The sequence below is a fragment of the Meles meles genome, chromosome 16, assembly GCF_922984935.1.
Source record: "Meles meles chromosome 16, mMelMel3.1 paternal haplotype, whole genome shotgun sequence".
NCBI lineage: Eukaryota > Metazoa > Chordata > Mammalia > Carnivora > Mustelidae > Meles > Meles meles.
In genome coordinates this window covers 21,648,921-21,658,393 of record NC_060081.1, presented here as the reverse complement: position 1 = coordinate 21,658,393, position 9,473 = coordinate 21,648,921, and positions in this window count along the sequence as shown.

Here is a 9,473-nt window from a genome sequence, read left to right as displayed (position 1 = left end):
GTAGACGTCCCTGAAAGCTCCCATGGATTTTCACTGGAAATTCTCATCCCTGCTTTCCACTAAGTACCCCAGACCCAACCCCAGTCTATGGAGGGGAATCCATAGTAGCAGTAAACCTTCATTTTGAGTCAAGTTCTTTATCCCATATGAACTTAAGAACTAATCCCACCTGTCTGGAATTGTGAAATGTGGGTTTGCTGTTCAGAAGCATATCTGGGGTCCATGGCAGGGAAAGATCACTTCCAATAAAGACCTCACAGAGGTGGTAGGCCTTGGGGAAGGGTGGATTGGAGTTGGATAAGGAGGAGGAGGAAGAGCAGTCCTGATTTTGGGGTGATGGGGGCATAGAGCATTAGTAAACACACAGAAGTAGAATAACAAAGGCCTGATCCAGGGATTGAGGGACAGTGTGTGCCTGGGAAGAGTGGGAACCAGGAACCTCTCTTACCGAGAGGCAAGAACTCCTCCCTTCCAGACACAGAGCAGATCGTGGCTGCAGCGCAGCTGAATATTTTATTGGTGGAAAATTGGATGTGGCTATGGTGCTTGGGATGTGGATTCTGATTTCACGGCTGGGTGGACTAGATGGCTGATTAGGCTGCAGGAGGGAGGCCCACCCCCCACCCCGGGTTTCCCAGCCCAGCAGGGCACAGATACTGACCTTCCTAGCCAGCAATATCAGTGAGTGTACACGCTCTGGCTTTGGAAAGGTGAACAACCCATTGCCTCACAGGCCCTCAGTTCCAGTTATTAATCGGACATGTATTTAGCACATACTGTTACACCAAGTGTCGTGTTAAGTGCAAATGAACTACAGATGCTTCTGCCCTGGGGATCAGCTTAGGGACACAGACCCCCTAACAGGCTTCCAGCTGTGGCCTGAAGCATCCCAGAAGAGGGGCCACCTGTGCTGATGCATTCCCCTGACTCTACCCAATATTTAGTGAGGACTCTGTTTCGGGCAAGGCATGAGACAGGAGCTTGTTCTCTACTACAACCCTTAATTGTCATAGTCACTGTAAAAAGTAAGTATCACAGTTCCTAAGTGCATCAACAAAAGGCGCTCCAGGTGGGCACATATGTAAAAGAACACATAGGAAGGAATTTTGGAATGTGAGGACACTTAGCAGTTTGAAGAACCTGAAGCATTGGAGGTTTACAGGAGCAGGTGGGGGGGGGGGGCGGTGGGCTGGCAGGATATGAGCTTAGGAGGATGGATTGGGGCTTTGCATGTCAGGATGACAAACTTGTACTTCACCCACCTAGCCACGTATCTTTGAAGGGTGATGAAAAGGATGGTGCCAAATGTTCCTTTTACTCCTAACCTGATGGCCTCTCTGGTCCTGGCCTCCTCTTCACATCCTAACCATTCCATCATATCAACAAATAATAAGCGTACACCTTTACTGGGAGCCACACACTCTCCTGGGCCCTAGAGATGTGGCAATGAGGTCCCACTCTCATGGAGTAACAGAGGAGGGAATAAAAAGAGACAGACACTATCTAGGACACAAACACACAAATAAAGGCAAGATTGTAATGGGCATTGTGACAAAAATCAAACACATAAATGTGAAAGAAAGAGATGGGAAGGGGCAGGGAGGCTGCTTTAGTTAGTTGCTTCCTCTCTTCTCCATGGAGCTGTGGTTGCTATGGGGTATGGGGGTCTCAGGACACAGAGTTAGGAGGCTGTTCAATTTCCCCCATTTCAAATCCTTTTCTGAAAGTAAGTTCACTTCCTAGAAAAACATCCCTTGCTTCCCAACATTTCTGGGCTACTGATGCTCCTCCTGGCCAAGACCAAGGGAAAGGCCCCTAACTTCAGACACAGTCTAATCTGATTCCAGTGGGGGTTAAGCAAGTGAGAGGCATGGCATGAGGCATCCTGTGCCCTCCCTACCAGGATTAGGAGCCCAAAATTCAGAGTCCACTTTGAATCCAAGAGCTGGAAAGGAGAAAATGCCAAGGCCATGTAGGACCAACAGTAGATGTTTGGAGAACGCTTCTAGGGATGGATTTCTTTCCCTTCACGCATGAATCATAGCAGAATATCATCTTCTCGGCAGCCAATAGGGTCCTTTCTCTGGAATGACCCCTCTGCTTCAGTGCCCTTTCTTGGCCTATGGGTAGGTAGAAGACCTATTAATCCCAGGCCCAACAGTCCTCAGAGAATAGTCTCCTCCCCAGTTCACAAAATATTAGGCCCTTCCGATGTCTCTGTTTTCTCATCTCAGTAGCCAAATTGGTGTTTGTCCTAAGAGTAAGGAAGAAGCAAGTGGGATGCTGGCAGGGTGTCTTGTCATGGCCCACTTTCTGGACCTTGATGCTGAATACACAAGGAAGGCTGTGGTATGGAGCTAGAATTGACCTCCTTGGATATGAGCCAGCCTGCTGGGGCCCAGGCATGACACACCCAAAAGGGATGGTGAGCAAGTCATACCAGTGGGGCTAGACCTGAAGCTGTGAATCCTGGAAGGATTCTTGGGAAACCAGGCAGATGCTAGGAAGGGTTGGAGTGAGAGCCCAGCTCATGCCTGCACCAACCTAAAAGGACGTGGGAGGGGGGAAGGTGAGGGTGGGCCTGGACTAGCTACAAGCCAGAGGCTGTGCTGGGATCTGAACTAAAGCCAAGACATACTCCCAAGTTCAGAGAAGGAAGCAATCCATGTTGGGCTGCTTTTCAGTGTCTTGCTTGCATCAGAGGAACTCTGGCTGGATCTGGTTCTATTACAACAGTTTTTCCCTTTTGCTTCCCTCAGGGAATCATGGTAGCAACTGGAGGCCCTGGGGAATAATTTGGTAGCCACCTCCCTCACTTAGATGACCTTTTCCACCTTCCCACCCTCCTTTGGGCATTTCCCAAAGCCCAGCCTCCTGAGAGGTGACAAGAAAGAAGTATGTTTGTTTCAATTTCACAGAGCAGAGCATTATTCCCAGCCAGAGCTCAAGATGATGCAGAATTTGAGGCTATGTGTGTGAAAAAGTGCAAATCCATCCAATATTCTATCTTAAGCTTCCTAAAGCCGAATAATGGGAAATCCAGTGCTCTTCCTCTCCTTTCTCTGCCTCTGTACACACACACACATGTGCATGCATGCACACACACACACGCACGCACACACATGTACCCTCTCCCACACCCATTTCGGAATGTTCCCCTTTTCTGCCAATCTCTGCCTCCTCCTTCCCATCCCCACCTCTCTTCTTAGCAGGAGCACACCGGTACAGGAAAATGTTACCACAGGAGCCTCCCAGCCACAGAACTGTTTTCTCAGAGGGAGTTAATGCAGACCTGACCAGAATCATTGCTGCCCTGAGCCCATTTCTCAGACTCAGCATGTGTAATATAACTTAAGAAAAGATGCAGTTGCATGTAGTGGCCTTCACCAAATGGTGCCCAAGGTTGCCGCAGGGAAGCATCTCTGCTGTTGTTTTAGGAGAAGGCTAACTCATTTCCTGCAGCAGAAGGCCGCTGATACAGTACCTTCCCAGGGATTAGCAGCTCTCAGGGGCTTGGGAAGAGCACTTACCAAGCATGGATTCACAAGTGGGCTTCTTAGCGTCTGGGAGGGGCCTGAAACCAAATGCACAAGTGTGAATGTGAGTGTTTTCCCATGAATGAGAGTGTTTGTTCTGATTCTCAAAGGAGTCAGAGACCCTGCCCAAATGGTTACTAGTTTGGGGCGATAGGTAAAACAAAAAAAAATTGAAATATTCCTTCTCTCATTTTGCTGCCTGATGAGTGTGTTTTATGCAACTCTTCATGTAAAATAGAAGCCTGAGCCCTTAGAAAGCAGGGGTTGAACATCTTGAATATGCAGTTCCTTGGATAGTCACCAAGAGAAGATCTGAGCAGGAGACATGATGTCACCTCTGGGGAGGAGACTCTTCAGCCATCTGGAGTGAGGGGAGGAAGTAGGAGGAGAATCAGTGGCCTTGAACCCTGAGAGAGAGACCAGAGCACCTTTCTGGGACACAGTCCAGGCTCTGCCTTGAATATACGGCTCTGAAGGAGATGCTGTGCAGATTCTAAGCTGCCCAGTCCTAAGGGAGAACTCAGCCCAAACCAACCCAGATGGTGTCTGGGCATCCTATACTCTGCCTACCAGGATCAGGAGCCCAAAGTGCAGAGCCCATTGCCGAGTCAAATCTAAGACAGCTCAACACCAAGACCAGCTCCACCGACCTGCCATGGGAGGGAGAAAAGAGAATAAGGGCCTCCGCCCACCAGCCCGCGAGTCTCTTTAGCCCTTGGTATGGTAATTAATGGCCGGGAAGTTATGCAACAGCCTCGGCAAGCTAACATGGCAGGAGCTCCCTTCTGACAGCAGAGCTAATAAGAAATTTGCTAATGCAATTTATCACTTTAAAAAGCCATATGTCGGTGAGGATGAGCACTTCTCTGCGGCAGCCAGTCGGATTGTCAGAGCAGAGCAGCAAGCAGCTCTCTGAAGGGGGTGAGGATGATGTCTTCACTGAATCAGTGGTGCAATGCAGCAGACGGGGGAATGGGAGGAGGGGTGCTGTGCTGGACCCCAGGCCCTCACCCCTTCCTGCTCCCAGGAAGCTGGTCTCTGCAAGACTGTTCCAAGGACCTTTTAAGAACCTGATGTGCCCTGAGCTCCAGCCCCTGCTGGAAGGTGCACTTGCAGCTTCTTAGTTCATGCTGCAGTATTAAAATAAGAAACGGGTCTGTCTGCAGTGACAGCTGATCTAAGCCTCAGCCAGTGAATTTCAACACACCAGACCCCACTCAGACTCTTGGCAAATTTGCTTTTCTCTCCCCGACCTCTGCAGTGACTGCATTCAGGACAAGGACCACTAGTTCTGAGTCAGATGCAGAGAAAGAACTAGAAATTCACCTCTGGCCCAATAAGATCTATGCTCCCAATTTAGACAAAAGGCAACTTGCTTTGAATGCCCAGTGTTGAGCAAAACCAAACAGTGGTTTCTAGAAGGGGAAAAAACTACTGCCGTGGGATTTTGTTTCATTCACTCCAAACCATCTGCCCCCAAAGCAAATTCACAGAGAAGCAAGTAAAGCAAGCGTCCCTTGTGGGAACAGAGCCCAGCACTACCAGTAATGCTATGGGAGGGATTAAGAATGTCCACATGTCTGGGGACACCAGGGTGGCTCAGTTGATTAAGCATCTGCCTTTGGCTTGGGTCATGATCCCAGGGTCCTGGGATCGAGTTCCAAATCAGGCTCCCTGCTCAGCAGGAAAGTCTGCTTCTCTCTCTACTCACTGCTCCCCCTGCTTGTGTACACACACACACTCTGACAAATAAATAAAATCCTAAAAAAAAAAAAAAAAAAGAATGTCCACATGTCTAGATCACCATCCTTTCTGGAATAGTACTCATTCTTGGTTATCCCTGGGAATGAAGGAGAGCTGGGCAGAGTGATGAAGGAGGGGTAGCCACCAACACCCAGAGAAACATCACACCCAGTGTCTATCAGTTTAGCTTTCCTCTAAACCAAATATTGATCCTAATGTTCTCCTGTCCTTTAATTAATGCTTTGAATTTTGGGTGGAAACACTCAAGGAAGACAAAGCACAAGGACCCAGGTAATAACTGGTGGAAAGAAGCAATGCCGTGCTAGGGTTCTGGAGAGCTCTGTGTGTGTATACCACCCCTGACAACTGAGAGGAAATTAGTTCCACGCATCAGCCGGTGCCTGGAGTAGTAGGCTGCTTCCTTGTTCCTTGGCCTGTTGACTCCCCTACTCTCAGGAGTGACAAGTGAGGCCAGGCACCGGGAACTGGTGCAAATTTCTTTTATGAGTCTAATCTGCAGGAGGAGGGTTTTTGCAACAAGGCCCCTCAATGAGTTCAAGACGCCTATGTGTGTGCAACCCAGAGGCAGTGTGCAACTTCCTCAGCTTCTTGTTGTGTCTGACCAGCGCCTAGGCAGAGGAGCCTCAGTGGCCTGGGATCTGAGGAACGTAGCCTTCAGGCCTTGGCCCAGGGTTCAGCAGCCAGGGCTTCAGGAGCAGAAGGGAATATCCACCGGGTCTACCTGAGCTAAGAGGGCCCAGCCTTTATGTGCTCTTGAAAATATATTTTAACGTCTGAGGTCCTATCCTCTTTTTAAAGATTTTTTTAAAATTTTGCTTGGTTCTCCTTCTATCTTTATTTTTCCAAATCAATCTAATACCATTTTTGCCAAGTTTAAAACAAAGATTATCCTGTTGATATTTCACTGGGCCGACATTGAATTAACAGATTTATTTAGGGAAGATTTTTTACTTTTGCAAAATTGAGTCCTTCTATTCAAGTTAGAGTATATTTTTCCATTTAAATAAAGCCCTGCTGTTCAAGAACTTTTAAAAATTTCTATATTGGCTCTGAACTACCTCTTTTGATAGCTCATTTGCCAAAGATTTTATAGACTCTTACTAATGGGGTAGTGTGTTCCCTCTTTCTTGGTGGTGAGGTGAATTATATTCTAAAGGGGACTTTTTGGGGAATAAAATTAAATTGCCTTATTTTAAAACTACAAGGCACTGGGACTAACAGCCATCTTAAGATTTCTTGGCCTGTGACCTCCATCCTAGACTCCAGGTCTGGAGCCTCACTCATTCTGGATCTATACCACACACAGGAAGGCAGTCTGGACCCCAAGGCCAACAAAACTGAAACTTACCCCAATTGGTGGTGAGCACCTCTGAGTCCCAGGGAGGAGACCCAAGGAAGACAAAATCCTTGCCTTCAAAACACATGAGTAGTAGGTTAACTTGAGAGCAGTTGCTGGTGCAGACTTTCCTGGTTATAGCCCCACTCACAGTTTCCTCAGATAACCCCTCTGCGGGGCCAGCTCCACGGGGGCAGTGGTACAATCACACACATGCTAATGCGTAGCTGTATAGTGGGCTGGGCTTAATGCTCTCTTGTCACCATCTTGGAATTCTTAATACTTTTGAACAAGGGACCACACAGTTTCGTTTTGCACTGGGCCCCACATGCTACATAGCTGATCCTGTTTCTCTGTGACAGTTGGAGGCTCAAAGACAGGAACTGTCCAAGTCACACTCAGAGTTGGCTGACATTCAAAAACAGGTAAGCCTAGGAGCAAAGCTGGGCCCTTCAACAGGTTCTGTATCCAGCAGCAGGCAAGGCCTCACTTCCACCTGCAAATAGGCCTGGATGATCAGTTTTTAAGGGGATACATCACAGGGGACTTAGCAGTTGCTTCCTCTGTTCCTCCTCTCAGCCTGCCTCCCGGGGTCTTGGCTATAACAGCCCACTTAGAGAATCCTCAGCACAACTTGCTGCCTGACATCTGGACTACCTCAGGCATAGGCCTGCTCAGTGTTTCCCAACTTCTCCAGACTTTTGCCTCTCTCAAGACCTCCTGGGAATCTGGGCAAGCAGAGGAGAGCAATTCCAGACCATTATTAGCAGACGCACATCCAGTCTTCTGGCCAGAGGGAGTCACCATGGCAGGAGAAGAGAAGGGCCTGACCTTCTGGGCCTCAGTCCATAGGGTTAATTAGCCACCAAGCAGTGCAGTCAGGAGGAGGGAGTGGTAGGGCTCCAGTCTGGAAAGCTCAGGGCCACATGTGTTCTGAAACTTTGAGATCTCCCCTCCTTCAGTCCCCTCAGGAGGGTGAAGCCAGCTTTGGCAGTAAACCTGTCAGGGCATTTCTGGGAAGGTAGAGGCTCAGGGAATTCCTCATGGACATTCACCTGTCTAGGAAGCCTTTCCTCCTGAGGCCTGCCTGTAAGGATTCTGGCAACAAGAGGAGGAGTCATTGGTAATTTCCCAACTGGAGAGGTAGAAGGAAAATATTTAACTATTTAACTCTATCCATCCATTTGTACATTCACCCCTTCATTAATTTAGCAATTGTTAAATGCTTATTTTGGGGTCACCTGGGTTAGGGGCTGAGAGTACTGCTGAGAAATGTAAGACCTGGTCTGGCCTCTAGGAACTTGGAATCCAGATGTAGAGTCAAAATTAGCACACATGAAAAATTGGTGGATTACAATACAGTCAAGTGGAATATAATATGATCAGTACTAGGTTGTGTGAAAAAGACAGTAAGTGCTAAAGTGGAGTTTAGTAAATGTGTCCTGAGGGGACACTTTGCCAGGCTTTGCTAAGTTCTAAGAGATACAGAGATAGACAAGACATAGTCCCTACACTGGAAACACTGAGTTCTAGTTGGGGGGACACATGTCAGTAGACAACTTCGATATGCACAGCGTGCTGCAGAAGTACAAAGAGGGCCCCTGAGCCCAATCCCTGTGACACCATGCCTGAGATGAGTGAGGGCAGGCACCCAAAGGAAGTTTGGAAGGATGCATAGGCACAGAGAACAGTATGGAAAGATCCAAAGGTCTGGTATGATTGAAAACTACAGGAAGGGACTTCTCAGAAGTAAGGAGAGGCAGAAAATGAGGATAGAGAGGCAAACAGAGATCAGATCATGCAGAGCCTTATTAAGGAAATTGGCCTTGTCTTGGTAGATGGTGGAGGCCACCACAGCATTCTTAATAGCTAACTCTCATGGCTGGGAGAAAGATAGACTTGAGAGAAACATGGCTGTAGGCTGGGAACCCAGTTAGGAAGGAATAACAATATTCTACATGAAAAGGGATGGGGGCCTGCATCAGGTCTATGAGAGTCAGGATGGAGAAGAGAAGATGGGTCTTACTGTTTTCACAGCCTGGAATGCATTTCCCCACTTATTTTCTTTACCCAGTTTGCTCTCTGGATCCTTCAGATCTCAGTTTCTCTGAGTTGCCTTCCCTACTCCCAGGCTAGTGCAAGCCCCCCTACTGTACCACAGTATGTATAGCTCTGGATGCCTCCATTCGTTACTCTTCCTGTCATTCTAGATTTATTCCTGAGGTTATTTGATTAACATCCAGGATGCCCAATAAAACTGTGTCTTAGCCTATTCAGGCTGCTATAATAAAAATACTTCAGATTGGGTGGTTTAAACAACAAATATTTATTTCTCATAGTTCTAGAGTCTGGAAAGTCCAAGATCAAAATACCATCAGATTCAGTGTCTGTTAAGCACCTACTAACTGGTTCATAGGTAGCAGTCTTCTCACAGTGTCCTTACATGGTGGCAAGAGAGCCTGCTGGGGTCCCTTTGTTGAGGGCACTGATTCCATTTGAGAAGGCTGCACTCCCGTGACCTAATTACCTGAGGCCCCACTTCCAAATAGCACCACACTGGGGGTTAGGATTTCAATGTATGGATTTTAAGGAAACACAAACATTCAGTCCATAACAGACTGTAAGCTCGGTAGGGGTGGGGACCATGTCTTGCTCCCTCCCGTATCCTCAGCTCTTACCCAGAGTCTGGCACAGAGGATGGGCTCAATAAATATTTCTGGAATGAATATTTGAAAGCTCTATAAGAATTCAGAGAACATCTATGTGGGTTGGAAAAGCTGGTATTGTCTTCACAGACAAGATATAACACAGAAAAAGTTAAATAACAACATAAGACA